This window comes from Callorhinus ursinus, unplaced genomic scaffold (genome assembly GCF_003265705.2).
Source record: "Callorhinus ursinus isolate GAN/ISIS: 27379988/994484 unplaced genomic scaffold, GSC_fseal_2.0 scaffold9, whole genome shotgun sequence".
In the NCBI taxonomy this organism is placed as follows: Eukaryota; Metazoa; Chordata; class Mammalia; order Carnivora; family Otariidae; genus Callorhinus; species Callorhinus ursinus.
The window spans coordinates 33,727,531-33,744,169 of NW_027397071.1; the positions used below are offsets into that span (position 1 = coordinate 33,727,531).

Below are 16,639 nucleotides of genomic sequence, written 5' to 3' on the forward strand. Positions count from 1 at the left end.
ATCTGAGAGTAATAACAACTGAATACTTGAACATATTTTCCCCACAAATAAGGACATTTCTCTTTTAAATGAAATACAGCCACCAGATTCAGAAAATTGATACACCACTACCATATAATCCTCAGACTGCATTTAAGTTTTGCTGCTTGTTTCAACAATACTCTTGATAGCAAAAGGATCCAGTCCTGAATCAAGCAGTGCGTTTCATTAATATGCCTCTTTAGTCTCTTTTATTTTTTTTAAGATTTTATTTATTTATTTGACAGAGAGAGATAGCGAGAGCAGGAACACAAGCAGGGGGAGTGGGAGAGGGAGAAGCAGGCTTCCCACTGAGCAGGGAGCCCGATGTGGGGCTCGATCCCAGGACTCTGGGATTATGACCTGAGCTGAAGGCAGGCGCTTAACGACTGAGCCACCCAGGTGCCCCATGCCTCTTTAGTCTCTTTTAATCTAGACTTCCTCAATTTTCCCCATTATTTTCATGGATTTGACATTTAAAAAATTACAATTTAGTTATTTTGCAAGATGCTCCTTGTTTGAGGTTTATCTTCTGCTTTCTTATTACTGGATTTAAATTATCTGTCTTTGAAGAATCGTGAAAGTGATCTTGTGTACATCTCATAGTATCCTATCATTTGGTACATTACTTGAGATGTTAGTATTAACTCATGATTAAGGCGATCACTGTAAAATATTTTTTTTGTAAGTATATTGTGGAGAAGTACATTAACTTTCAACTTATTGATTTACTTATATCAATATGAACTCATGGATATCCATTTTATCCAATAGGTTATAATCTGCTGTTATTATTGTTCACTTTGATCTTCCAATAGTCTCAGATATGGGCAGTGTGATCCTCTTTAATCTGACGTCTTTCTTTGACATGTCTCTGGCATTGTTTTGAGTACTTCCATATTTTTGCCACAATAAGAGAGGCTCTTTTCGTCTTTTTCATGCCCCAGCTCTGCAAACAGCTACTTCTCCAAGCAGTCCTAAATTCTTTTATTCAGAAATGGTATTTAGAAACCAAGATTTGGGAGGTAGATGTGCCCATTGTTTTGGGTGTGTCATTGTTCCCAGGATTTGAAACTAAGGAAATGTATGTAGGAAAAATTCATCTATCTATTTATCTATCTATTTTACATATATACACATATACACATATATCTTATATCTATACCCACACACTAGGAGTTCACACTGATATATCCATTTTTATTTATTTTTTTATTTTTTTAAAGATTTTATTTATTTATTTGACAGAGAGAGAGAGACAGTGAGAGCAGGAACACAAGCAGGGGGAGTGGGAGAGGGAGAAGCAGACTTTCCGTGGAGCAGGGAGCCCGATGTGGGACTCGATCCCAGGACCCTGGGATCATGACTTGAGCCGAAGGCAGACGCTTAACAACTGAGCCACCCAGGAGCCCGATATATCCATTTTTAAACCAACACCACAGGATCCAACATAGTTTCTTTCTTTTCATATTTATAACTACTTTCTCCAACAATGAAAACCCTATCTCCCAATTATCCTTAATATATTTATTTATTTTATCTATTTCCTCATGTATAACCAATATCCTATTGCTGCTAAACATCCCAGTCCTCCCTCCCCCTACCAGATGCTCTTCTCATCCTTCTTGAGCTCCAACATTGCTCTTCATGCTGCTGAGGCTCTCCCCACCTATACTCTCTATGGATGCTAACCTTACTTGTCCCCATAACGAGTTTGGGACTAAATTGTTCGGGAGAGAAAGATAAGAGAAGGGAAGATGCAAAGGAAGTTGGAAAAAAAGAGAACGAGAAGAACTTGTCATACTTCTAAATTGCTTATTTGTTTGCTGTGTGGATTCTAATGCCATTGCATAATACATATTTGATTGAAAAGTTCTCTTTTTATTCATTGAGTAACAAGAAACAAAATAACAAGTCTACTTTAACTAACTAGACTTCACATATTTGACAAATATTTATTAAGTACCTACTCTGTGCCAGCATAAATAAATTTTAGTAAAAACCCAATTAACTGCAGTTCTCAATTAATCAATATATTTTACTTACTTGCTTTTCAGGGAAATTGGCCAATTATAAGAAATCACATCCAAATTGAAGATTTATTCCAAACAAGTTCAGTCATAAAGTCAGTATGGATTTTACTGTAATTCACATGACTAATACATTATACTATATAATAAGATGTGATATTCAGAATTATGACCCTGAAAGGGAATATGAAACTCAATGACAATCTAAATACTGCCATGCTCATTATAGACATGTTAGAAATATTTTTAACAAATATTGCTTTTTTCTGTTAACCATAAAACTATATTCCCCAAACAACCAATTTCTAGTTTATTTATTCATTCTACAAATATTTAGGAAGCATCTATATGTGTCAGGCACTGTTTAAGAAAATCTATTGAAGTTCCTGTTTTGATGGAGTTTAGCATCTTAGCGAGGGGAAAAAAGATAATAAACAGTCAGTATGTGCTATTCCAGGTATTATAAGTGCTAAGAAGAAAAATAAAGAAAGCTAGGGGAGCTGCCTTAGACAGATATCTAGTTTAGTTTTTCCTTGCCATCAGTTTGTCATTTATCCAATTCTCTTTCTCAAGATGAGAAATACATTGTTCTCATATTTGTTTGCTGGTTTTCTTTAATATGTTTGGGTCAAATTTATAATAAACTCTTAGTTGTATCTAAATCATTTTGAATAGACTGGGCTGATATTAATCAAGATGGCAAATTGGAAAGGTAAAAGGGAAAGAGTTATTTGGGGAAGCAGTTTGAGTGGATTTTTAAATTAAAAAAGAAACTTCCGTATATTGCTTAGGTTTTCTACATGAGTTATGATATCTTCGTGACGTTTAAAAGCTATTTTTGTTAAAAAATATTTTCACAGTAGCTGAATTCTACTTCAAATAGTATGCTGATAGAGCTTATGGATCCTGAACAAGAATGAATGGAAAATGAAATGATTGAGAAAGACAAAAATCTGTAAATCTTTCTATTATTCATTAGCTACTTTCCAGATATGTATGTTTTACTAACTCCCACAAACGGTGACTCTACTTTAATAATTTAAATGATGGATATGGCTCAAAACCCTTCTATTATTCTCAAACAAAATTTGGTGTCTTATTCCTTAGCTCAATAGATTTCTGTCTACTCCAGTGGTACTGTTATAAATGTAAAGAATTGATAATATCAGTTTAACAGAAAGAAAAATAAGAAAATGAAAGTGATTAAATTCTAGGATAGATTAGTAAATAGAAGTCAGTGGCATGTATATGTAAAAGAAAGATCACTGGACAGGAATTTTGAGACCTGATTTGAACTCTTCCTAGTTCTTTTTAGGTAACTTTGGGCAAACAAATCCTACTTTCTTATCTCCAGTCTTCTCTTTGGCAAAATGAAGATGATGTCAGTTTGTGTCTAAAGTCACCATTTAGAAACAAAATCCTAGAGTTAAAACAAACAAAACCAATAAAAAAATACCAGCCTCATATGTTTTGACACACACACTTTCTCCCACTATACACACACATACAGTACTAAAAGAAAAATTATTTTTCAGTCAAATAAGAGAATATGTTGAATACTTAATTATTAAAATTCCTATTCACTAAGATTACTGTTCTGTTAGTTTCGATCCTTTCAAAAATTACAATAATCCTCTCAAATGATTATATTTGAGAAAAAATGAGGATAGGAGAAATAGCTACATTACATTTCTCTTTTGATCTTTATTTTTTTCATAGAGTTCACAAAAGACGTCTACATCTCAATCATTTAGACTTTGCGTATGTGCAAAAATACATTTTATGGAAAAAATCCTGATACATTCTATATTATTTCTCAAATAAATAATAATAATGTACAAGGGTGAATTAGTTTACTCATTCTCAGAGAGAAGGAGACCGAAAATAACTATTGTATTATTTAAATTATTGAAAAAAAGAATCCAATAAGTTTTGTTAACCACAATAATACCTTGGCTTTTATATAGTACATTTATTCACAGTAGAGAATACTTTACAAAATATGCATGTGATTTTCCTAGTTCATTTCAAAGGCATTTTATAAAATACAGATTAAACAGTTTCAAAAATGTATTTCTTTTACTCATTTTGCCTCCATAATATTTAGCATCCTATATTTTCAATTTTAATGAATTATTCCTTTTTAATGTGTACCAGTTTAGTATACATATTATATACACATATTTGTAAAGGCGCAATGTTCACTGGCAAGGACCTTACAATTGGTATTTTATTTTATTTATTTTATTTTTATTTTTTTATATGGAACACTTCACAAATTTGCATGGCATCCTTTGTGCAGAGGCCATGCTAATTGTCTCTCTATCATTCCAATTTTAGTATATGTTCTATGATTGGTATTTTCAAAATCAAAACCAAAATGGAAAAACTTTCCACAAAATAGTCAGAACATACAAATAACTCTGAACTTTGATTTTATTTCTTCCTGTGCATTATATTATAATTTACTTTATTTTTTTAACCAAGCAGTACTTGAATCCACTAAAAAATTTCTTCTGACATACTGACATGCTTTTACACCCCTATCTAAATTGATGAGCCTAAGAATAATCATTTTTGGGGCGCCTGGGTGGCTCAGTCATTAAACATCTGCCTTTGGCTCAGGTCATGGTCCCAGGGTCCTGGGATCCTGCTCAGTGGGAAGCCTGCTTCTCCCTCTCCCACTCCCCCTGCTTATGTTCTCTCCCTCGTTGTGTCTCTGTCAAATAAATAAATAAAATCTTAAAAAAAAGAATACTCATTTTTTTGGCCTTAGCCATTTTATAAGCGAAACAAAGTCACATGAGTATTTGTTAAAACCTCAACTACAAAACTAGTGAAGTATTCAGTGGATGGCAAATTTGGATGGAAGGGAAAAGCAGCTCAGAGACCTTGTTAGCTGGCTGATACAATATACATACACTGAGCAGCCTAGAAAGCACAGGACAAAGTGTTAGGTTGCAGTGGTATTTGCTGTAAAGCTACATCCCCCCCTTTATAAATCCATCAATAGTATATTTTTTTCCACATAAATTTATATTCAAAGGGGGAACCCAATTATCTGTCATAGGGCTATTATAAGAATGAATTGAGATCATATTTATAAAATGTGTGTACTAAGATCTTGGTCCTGTTTTAAGTGTATTCATCTTCACAACAACACTACAAATATTAGGTTGAAGCATAAGAAACTGCCATTTCTATAGGTGAAAAAACAGTTGAATATCAGCAGAATTACATTTCAACCTCATCCTATCATTTCATGTTACAAATGAAGAAACTGAGGAACAGAGGGGTTAAGTAACTTGCCTAAGGAGAATCATTGTTTTTCTCATTTTACAATTGAGAAAGCTGATGTTTAAGAAAGAACAAGCAACTGGGGCGCCTGGGTGGCTCAGATGGTTAAACGTCTGCCTTCGGCTCAGGTCAGGATCCCAGAGTCCTGGAATCGGGTTCCGCATCGGGCTCCCTGCTCCTTGGGAGCCTGCTTCTCCCTCTGCCTCTCTCTCTCTCTCTCTCTCTGTCTCTCATGAATAAATAAAATCTTAAAAAAAAAAAAAAAGAAAGAACAAGCAACTTTTCCAAGGATACACAGTTACCTGCCTCTCAGGGAATTAGATCAAAAGAGATTATATCTGCTTATGTACTTTGTACATTTCATATTGCTAAAATGTTAAACTATTTCTGCTGCTAATATAAAAATCTTCTCTTCCTACAGTCATATTAGGTCTTTCATTCTCCAATAGCCAAGGATTACAAGGAAATGATGCCTTTAGTTATCAAGATAAAAAGGCTATCATGTTTACTCTCTTCTGAGATGTTTCCCCTCCAAAATGACAGGGTGACTGCAGTCATCCATCCCTGCGCTTTTTGTTATCAACTGAGTGCTAAATGATTAAGGTGCTAAAGTACTTTGGTTTGTTCTCAAATTATTTTCCATGAGGTCCTTGGGACAGATGAGGTGCAAGGGCTATTGTAGATAACATAAAAACATTCATGAAACATTATCATTTCTCAAGTAGCACACAAAATAATCTTCAAACAAAATTTCATGTGATTTAATTTGAGCTGGAACCAGGACATTTTAGAAAGCATACACGGCAAAAGAAGGAAGAACCTAAGTAGGGACATCTGGTTGTTCTTTTTTTGTCCCTCTTCTGCTCTATTTTCATCAATGCCCCTGTATAAGTTAGGCACTTTGAGACATCATCTTTGAGCATTTGGTGCCCTGCAGTAAGGCTAGGAGAGATCATCTTCAGCCTTGGCACAGAGAACATGAAGATCTTTGTTAGCAACATGTGCTAGGTGTACTACTCCAATGAAGTACTTAAATTCCATTAGTGGTTTCCTTGTAAAAATTTCAGCTGCAACAGTAATAGTTTATCTTTATGGTTCTCTTGGACACAGAGGGTATAGTAACTACCAGTGCCTGACTCAGGAGTCAACCTGTGTATGAAACCAAACTCAACCTGTATTTGAAATCTCTGCCACTTAACTACTTGTGTGACTTTGGGCAAGTTTCTTCATATCTCTGTACATCAGGTTTTCATAGGAAATGTATTAGTTCCTACTAATATAATTTAGAAGTATTTTAAATGGGATAATGCTCGTAGTGTTTAGAACATTGCCAAATATGCTCAGCATCTTAATAGGTATTGATTTCTCATGAAATTTTGAGCATATCTTAGTTTAACATTTAGAAACACAAGTGCTTTCATATGTTCAGAGAATGCTTAACCATCCATCAGGAATTTAGTTTAATTTCCTTAAGAAATGATTCATCACACTCCTTGCGTTTATCTTATTCTCACTTTATTTTCTAGATTTATCTTTAATGTATCTTTTCCCACTTCTCAACATTTCATACCATCTCAGTTTTCCCAGAATAAATATACTTCATCACCAGTTACATCTATCCTTGTCCTTTCCTGCAATATTGTAACCTATTTCATTGTTTCTTCTTATTTACGGATAACTGTTGTATTACCAAAATAAACATCAGTTGCAAATACAGAGTAGCAACACTGGGTGCTATTGGAAGCACAGAGAAATTTTCCCCTGAAGTTGAAGCTGATGAACTAGAGGCACATTAAAAACAAATTAAAATCCACTCACTACAACCAATATAGGTTACCACAACAGAAAATTGCATGTGGATATTTTACACAGTCACAGAGAACTTGTACTAAGAGAAAAAAGTAGAATGTGAGTTATAAATCACAGTAGGTTAATAGAAGACTGTTAGCTCTGATTTTCCTTTTTTCTTGTAGAACCTTTTAATTACTGCATTTCTAATGCACTTACATTTGCCAGTAGTTCTCTTTTTTATTCTTCTAATAATAGTTCCTAAGGTACATCCTATAAATTACACCTTCCCTTTTCCTCTCCCTCTTCTCTTTAAACAATTCTGAGAGAGAGAGAAAAAAGAGCATACTGTAATTTTAAGTAACTCTTTTGGATTAGTTCATGTGCTCCTTTAAAAAAAAAAAATCTCTAACTGTCATTAGCACTGTGCTTTTCTGTCCCCATTCTTATACATGCCAATTTATCAGCTGTAGCATTGCTGCTGGTCTGCCATTTTTCTATTAAGGCACCAACTCTAGACAAACAAGCCCTCTCCATTCACTCCCTACATTCTTTACTTTTTTAACTTGTTCTAATTCCAGGTTTCCTCTAAGGACCCTCAATTTCAAAACCCTTCATTAGGCTGGCCGAAAGTACTTCTGTTCCCTTTTACACTATAAAAGGCTAGCTTTCTCCCCAAACTCATTTGTTCAGTTTTGTCTCTTAACTTCCTTGCCTCTTACATCACTCTTTGCAAGGACAATGCCTTTTTTTTTAATTCTCTAAGCCTTGTCCCTCTGTCTTTGAGATGCTTCTGGAAATCTCACCTCCTGATTAAGGAGAAGAAGTAAGTGTTACCACTGAACTTGCCAAACAAGTTAAGGGATGACTATAGGTCCTACATTTGATAAAATGGCAACAAATCCTAATTTAGAAACCCCGGGAAAAGCAATTACGTGGGGACAGAGAAAAATTTGTGGTAAGAATAACTCCATGGCAAATAATTAGGTATAAGAAGAATAGAAATTATTTTTTTTCTTGCAAAGATAGAGACATTCATTCATATAATAAATATCCCAGATCCTCTACTACACTAGAGCCTGGAATGATAATAACGATCCTAACAGTAAAATATCTATTTTTCTGGCACATTCATTTATGGAATAAGTTATTTTTTGTTGCATTCTTTGCTTCCATTCCTCACTCTTCACATGATACCATTCAAAGTCAAAAGGTACACATAAGACATCAAACATGTGCTTTTAAGTATTGAATTCAATGTCATTTCCCTCAAAAGCTTCAGCTAGAATAGTTTAAAATATGATAATAAAGTAAGAGTCCAAGAGTGTGACAATTTGAAGAAAAGAGAGAAAGCCATATATTGGATAACAAATATTTAGTGAGTGAAACTGTTTATGACCCCTAAGGAACTTACAGTTAAATAATGAAATTATGCTTCATATGTTTTTATAGATTTGGTTTAAAACTACCTTTCTATGTTCAACAAACTAGGTAGGAAACATATTATTCCCAGTTTAAAAGAGAAAAAAGTTTTATGTCAACTATATTTCAATAAAAAATAAAAATAAAAAAAGATGTTCTTCACAGAAAAAAAAGAGAAAAGTTAAACAAGTGGCATAGCTAGTAGACAAAAGCAGGATTGAGGCTAAAACATAGGTTTCCAAATCCTGGTTCAATTTTTAAAAATTATAATACATACTTCTGCCTTTTAAAAATGGACATGCTAATGTATACCAGCAGTCTTTTGCCATACAAATAGTCAAATATATACCACATTCACAGTTAGCTTATGTTTTATATATTTCATAGATAATAAGATATTTGAAAACAAATTAAGTTTTTATCAAAATCCTTGGTAAAGTTTGTACTTTCCTTTTGTGTGTTCAATTTTTTGATAAAAATTTAATATATATATTTTATATTACAGTAGGAAAAACTCATGTATACTTTGATTTCAAAGTGAAGTGAATTTTGAAATTCTGAGGCATGTCTCTGACATCAAAGATATTCAAATAATCACCACACTGATAACATTAACTTGATTGAATATTGCAGTCTTGGTTAGACATATTTAAAAGTTGTCTTCAGTTGATTTTTCTTACTTAGAAAAATGCAGCTTCTCAGGAGAATTCAGTTAGGGGCATTAGTGTGTTAGCTTTCAGAGAAAAAGTGGGTAGGTTTGTGTAGACTTCACATGCATCTTTAAATTTTAAGTGCAAAAGATCCCACGTCTTGTGAGAAGTAAAGGTAATTCTCAATGAAATTTAATTGAATGTATCTAATTACCATGTTCTGAGTATGATCATTACTATGTTAAAGTTGCTCTAAGGATATGGATCTTGAAACTCAAAGACTACATCTCCCTGAACAAAATTTTAGTATCTTAGTGGTTAGTACTCAAAATGCTAAAATATACTGCCCAAAAGGTCTGTTTTCTAAAAGTAAGATGACTCTAAATTCAAAGGAAAGCATAAAATTATTTGTATGCTTTTCTTTTCCTTATAATATACTTTTCTTTATCACTGATTCCTTTTTTCCCATTTTCTGTATCTATTTTGGCCTCACTCTTCAACTTCATTTCACTGTAATTTTCTTTACCCTTATTCTATAACCTGTCACTTCTCTTAGAATTCCCATGTCTCATCTTCACCTGAGATTAGCCTCTAGCCTATAATACACAAAAGGGGGGTAAGACCATTCCACGTACTGAAAATGTAACACTCCTGTTTATAATATATATATATTTTTTCCATTTGAAGGCTTTCTTTCTGTGGTAATAGAAACTTTTAACCATGTTTTTCTCCATTCTGCTCTATAATCCATCACTTTGCTTTTCCACACTCAACTTGCAGGTTTTGACCCTCCTTCTCTATTACTCTCTTTGAGATCTGAACCTCTTTCATCCCTTTTGCTATATTGCATGCCTGTCTCCTCTCAAAAGCTCCCCACTTCTGTTCATGGCAGCTGATCCTCTAGCTAGCTCATCCAGGGAGGGGATATAGAGGAGAAAGCCCACCAAGTGGTTTCACTTTCAAATACTAAATGTGAATGTTGGCTGGGGCGCCAAGTGGCAAGTCTGTACAGTACAAACAGTAAGCACTATGGGGGCTCAAAACTTTTGAATTATTTCCCTGTATATGTCTGGACTCCATATCTTGTCTGAATAATCATGTGCTTGTCTCAACTTTGTTAGGATTATTCAGTGCAGTCATTCAGACCAAAAGGCATTGAAGCTGTATTAGAAATACTGCCATGCCAGAGTTTGACTTAGGTTCACAAAATAACAAAAAGTAAAAAAGAAAAAAAAGAAGAAGAAGAAAAAGAAAAAAAAAGATTTTAAGCTATATTGTGTGAATGACAACTACTCAGAGCTCAAAAATAAGATGCCACTTCAGACATGGCTGTTCAATAGACTAGAAATCATATTCAAGGATGCCAGAAATTCACTGTGCTTTGTTCTTATTCAAATAACTTTTTTAAAGTGGATATGTATCCAATAGTGCTATGTATTCAGTAGCATTTAATAAACCCTTGTTTAAATGGATGGAAACTGCATAATAAGAATTTTGTCAGAGAATTATTTGGAAGAAAAATACATGAACCACATTCTTTTCTTTAAAGTGACTTCACTCCCAAGAGTTCCTCTGTTGAGAAACACTGGTAGTGTCGTGGAGACTTGCTTGGCAGGCAGGGTGGGTGAGTCTAAGCTTGATATTTATAGGACCTCTGCTGAGGTGAGTATCTCCCACTTCACTCACCTGCTTTATTTATCAATCAGTATTTATTGTTCATCATGAACAATTTAGGCTCTTTTTCGATTTTTCCCAGCCCAGAGAGCTGGGCTGGGGTAGAAAGAAATTAGTTTATATTATATCCTAATATAAACAGTTTCAAGGCCTTACCCTGGCTCCTTCTCAGTGTTTCAGGCCAGGGCATTTTCTCGAGTGAGCTCATGGTTTTGTGTCTAAGGTAGAGGAAAGACGTCAATGGACTCTATCAAGGCACTCATAATTTATTGAGCACTAGCTATGTACCAGCACTTTTGAAGATGTTTACATAAATTATTTCATTTTCAGGCTCCCAACACATCTATCTCCTTTTCACAGATGGGGAAATTGAGGCACTGATCAGCTAAAAAATTTGTCTAAGTTTATGCAGCAAGTGGTAGAGCCAGGGATGGAATCCTGCAATCTGACTTGAGAGACTGCCCTCTCAACAAATACGGTTGTCCTAGGGTAACTGAGTTAATTAATTCAACTCTTGTTGTGTGAAGTGGTGGTTTTGTTTTGTTTTGTTTTCTGTCTGCCAGGCTTACTTTGCTGGGTTGAGTCATGCTGCAGTTGCCAGCACAAAACTTTTTGTTGTTTTGTTTTTTGTTTTTGGATGAAGCTCTTTCTCTTGGCCTGATTATTCCAAAAGCAAAACACCAGCATTATCAGGAGGACACTAGGTCACTGGTCCCTGGGGCAGCAGGTATAGAGAAGCACCCACTGGAAGGAGTGACAGAAGTAGCCCAAGTCCTGCTGGCTACAGCTCTATAACCAGGTTAATTGTGGTGAAGATAGAATCTCGAGAAATGATCACTTAGGTCACCAGGTTAAGGGTGCTAGCTAAAGAACACAGAGGTCAGGGCCTGAGGTGAGGCTAAGAAAACACAAGGAAAATGCGGTCAAAAACACAAGTGTTAAAATACCAGACTGCATCAGGAAAACAGGGGTAGAAAAGTCACACCACAGCTCAGGCTCACTGTGTAGAATGGGGAAAGGTTAGACTGCCAGGTAACAGAGCAAGCATAGTCCGCTGCACTTGGTGGGGTCCCTTTTGCATCTGTAGCTACTATGGCAATCCCTTTGTGTCTCGCCTATCTACTTTTTCTGTAAGGGTCTGATGGTGAACACTAAACACAGAAATATCCTACAGTCTCTCTCTTTAGGGTCCCAGATCACATTTAGTTCTAGGTTCCTAAACTGGTAGAGCTACATCTAGGAATGCGTGGGAAGATTTCATTTTCCACTCTGCTTTTTCATTGACCTTCCTTGTGTTGGACTATTGCTTCTGATGGAGAATCAGACTGAGACTGACGAGCTTCTTCAACAGATACTGACTATCATACTAGAAACTACTATAGAAGAATAAGGGCTAGCTCAGAGAATCTGTCATTCTTCTAGTCAAGAGAATTAGGACCTTGGGTAAGGGAGACACTGGTTGGTATATTGTTTATAAGTTAGCTCAGCATTCAATCTTGATCTACATCTAGATCCTGCTAAATTTTAGGGCACCCTAAAGACATACTTAGGCAACACTGATACATTTCCTGCATTGTAGGATACATAGAGTTTGTTTATGACATAATTATTTATTTAAATTTCGTTCTGAGGCCACCATGATCTGTCTTAGCAGACGATTTCAAATTTTGAATTCTAACCTGGGTTTCAGTTTGTTCTCAAGTCTTTAGTTATATCCAGCGAATCAAAGGATAGGTTGATAATTTCAACAATAATATTTTATGGGTTAAACATATTTGGGGTTGTGAATTTGGACATCTCGTTTTGCAACTATAAATACAAACAGATATACATTGCTTTAATTTTAAAGGTCAGACCTGAAAGGTTCCACTTGCCAGGATGACTCTAGAAGCTCCATGGCTAGTACCCTGCTTGTTGTTTAGTCAGCTTCTGTTTGTGCACTCAGATCATGCTGACAGTATCACGGGCTCTTGAAGAAATGGAAAATGAACATATTCTATGGACTCAAAGTATGTAAATACATGAAAATATCTGAGCCACGGAAATATTTCCTGTTTAATGGTTCAGACTTATAAGTTAGAAAAACTGGCTCCATCAACATGACAAGCCATCAATTGGAGTCTGGGTGAGGGATCGTGATTGAGGGAGGCTTCTCTGGGCTATTAGTGGAGAAGAACAAAATCTTATAAATGAATGGGGCAAGAATGTTCACATTAAACTCCAGCTGCTATCTCATCTTTATTCCTGATAAATTTGTCCTCAGTGACCACTTCTACTCTGTACATGATATGCAGAGTCCAGAACACTGAAGAAGCAACTAAGAATCAGACTGAGGTTACTAAGCACAGAAATCTGGGTATAAGAGAAAGCCAAGATTGCAAACTGAGTATGGCCTCTTAGACCCACGTCAAGGAAGAGCACATTCTTGCCCAACAGTGAACTGTAGGTGATATTGAGTTCAGCAGAGCCTTGAGGGAGGAAATAAAGCATAGGAACCCCAATTGATATAGCATGGTTAGAAGAGAAGGTGACCTCAGTCCTTTGCCTTAGTTTTGGGATGATGCTCGGGCAAGGCATTCCCTACAATATTCCCTATCAATATCAATTCCCTATGATACCTCTTCTGCCTGTCTCTTGCCTTTCTCTATAACTGCCTCCATGGGTCACTGCCTTAAACTCAATAAATTGAGCCCTTTCAGCACAAAATCTTTAATTCATTATAGCTCCAAGATACTCTTACCTATCAGTTTGATGCAACATAATGGAATGACCACAACACGGAGTCAAACCGGTATCAGTTTGAATTCTGGCTTTGACATTTACCATCTGTGCCTCCCTGGGAAGTTCACTTACACCTCTTTAAGCCTCAGTGTCTCCATTGTAAAATGGGTAAAATAGTACCCGTCTCACATAGATGATGAGAGGATTTAAGGGATGATATATACATAGGATAGGGCCTTGCACATGAAGTCATCAGTACATGGTAGTTTTATTATTTCCCTATACCAATATCTGTATTCATTTCCCATGGCTGCTGCAACAAATTATCACAAGCCGAGTGGCTTCAAACAACAGAAATTTATTCTTTCACAGTTCTGGAGGTAAAAAATCCAAAATTAAGCTGTCGGCATGGCTGGTTTCTTCTGGAGACCCTGAGGGAGAATCCTTTCCATGTTCCTCTCCTAGCTTCTATGGCTGCCAGCATTCTTTGGTAATCATTGACCTGTAGACATATCACTCCAGTCTCTCTGTCTCTGTTTTCACATGGCCTTCCTTTCTGTGGCTCTGTGTGTCTTCTCCTTTTCTGTTACTTATAAAGACATATGTCATTGGCTTTGTGGTCCACCCTAATTTGGGATGATCTCATTTGGAGATCTTTACCTTAATTACATTTGCAAAGATCCTCATTCCCAATCAGGTCACACTGAGAAGTTCCGAGTGGACATATCTATTGAAGGAACATCGTTCACTCTACTACAAAACATGTGGTTAGCTGAACTGTATCCCTCCACGTTGGTACATTGAAGCCCTAACTTCCAGTACCTTAGAATGCGACTGCATTTGGTAGATAGGGCCTTTGAAGAGGTAATCACGTTAAAAATGAGGCCATTAGTGTGAGTCCTAATCTAGTCTGACTGGTGTTTTTTTAACAGGAGGAGATTTGGACACAAAGAGAGACACCAGGAATGCACATGCACAGAGGAAAGCATGCTCTGTGTGAGGACACAGTAGAAAGTGGCCATTTGGTAAGCTCAGAAGACCAACCTGCTGACACCCTGAGCTGGTACCTGCAGCCTCTAGAACTGGGAGAAAATTTCTGTTGTTTGAGCCACTTAGTCTGTGGTATTTTGTTAGGCCACCCTCACAAATTAACATAATACATTACATTAATGAGGGGCCTGCTTTCTTTGGTTTCTTTTTTTTTTAAGATTGATTTTATGTATGTATGTATGTATGTACGTACGTACATATGTATGTATGTATGTATGTATGTATTTATCAGAGTGAGAATGAGAACGCACAAGCAGGGGGAGTGGGAAAGGGAGAAGCAGGCTCCCCGCTGAGCAGGGAGCCCGATGCGGGACTTGATCCCAGGACCTTGGGATCACAACCTGAGCCAAAGGCAGAAGCTCAACTGACTGAGCCACCCAGGTGGCCCTTTTTTTTTTTTTTTTTTTTTGGTTTCTTTAGCGGTCTAGCAGCTTACACATGGAATCTGACTTTCTTTTTGTTTTTCACTTTCAGTACAGTATTTATTTTTAATATTTTTATATTAACACACACTGTATTATTAGTTTCAGAGGTAGAATTTGTGATTCATCATTTGGAATCTGACTTCTTAGAGTGTGCTCATGAATCCCTTGTTTGCAGTAACCTTACAATGTGAGTAGTATCCTGCTCAGATACTACTTAATACAGTAGGTAGTGCCACTTTACTGAAATTCTGCTTGATTTTGTAGCTGAATTAAGTGAAACACAGTGAATATAGTTAAGTACCTGACAACTAAAATTCTGTAGTATCTCAGACCATCATAATGAATAGTATGGTTATTGTGAAATCTAGAAAGTATAGAGGATTTAGATTAAAGAGGACTATTATAAGCTTATTTTCTTGTGATCTACCTTTTCCTTTTGCAAGGTAAAGGTTAAAAAAAATCTGGCTAATTGACAATTTTGGTTATTAAAGTAATATAAAAGTCCTAAGACATATACATGATATTTTACCCCATTTCAACTTAAGAGCCATTTCACTTGTATATAAAGTTACCTGTTATACCATTTTCCATTAACAAATTCTAAAAATAGCCTTCATGAGCATGAAACTTTGCATCTTTTAATTTATGGGCTTGAAAAAACCCTAAACTCCTAAGTGTTATCTTTTTTAACTAGCTTATGATTAGCACAGCTGTTATTTTAGTTCATTGTTCTATTGCTTTTGTAAAGAGCTTTGGGATTTTTATGAAGGTGCTAAGCTTATAGTGTATTTTTAATCACCAATTCAGTTATCATTATCTTTGTCATTAAAAACACCACATTTGTAAGCCTATGCTGGCATTCAAATAATACACATAAGCAATTAACAGTAAATATTAATAATGATATCGTCAACCTCTAAAACAGAAAGCCAGAATGATTAAGTTAAAGAAGCATATATAGTTCTCTTAAGCTTTTCTCTGACAAGTATGATTTCAGATATATTTATTATTGAGATATTTATCTGATGTATTACTTACGACGGGCATATCTAGAGATTTTAGGGCAATACATCAACCAGTACTCTGGGGGTGAATCTCACATTGTACTCTCTTAACAATAGTTGGCAGCAGGTAGCATTCCTTTCCTCTGTGTCTATTCTGACCTGCTCCAAGGTCAAGACAATGAATATGTGATCCACCATTCAGTTCCCTCTGAAAATTCATGGATTTCTCACCGTTACTGTAATCTACATGTTTCTTCACTGTGTTAACATGAATAAATAGGGTACTGAGAAAAGCAAGGGAGACAAGGCTACTGATATTCTAATCTCTTTGGCTAACATGTGAGTGTTGGAATGATCCTGGAAAACATCAGGATTCAAGCGCTTTGAACAGACTTCTTGGTCTGGAACTGTTTCTCTCTTCTGTCATTGCTTCCCAGGCACTTGCACAGTGCCAGGCACCCAGGAGGTGATCAATAAATAATTTTTAATCGGTAAATTAGTGAATGAGAAAATTGCAAAATGTATCACCACTCTTCATTAGGAAAAATATTATTAGTTCC

The 16,639-nt window shown here is 35.7% G+C and overlaps 1 non-coding gene across 1 annotated transcript; it reads right to left on the reverse strand.

Annotated features, from left to right (window-relative positions):
• Positions 1–4,304: 4,304 nt before the first annotated feature.
• Positions 4,305–4,409, reverse strand: LOC112824152 (U6 spliceosomal RNA). Its single transcript, XR_003208290.1, has one exon. It is a non-coding gene; the product is annotated as a U6 spliceosomal RNA (small nuclear RNA).
• Positions 4,410–16,639: the final 12,230 nt, after the last annotated feature.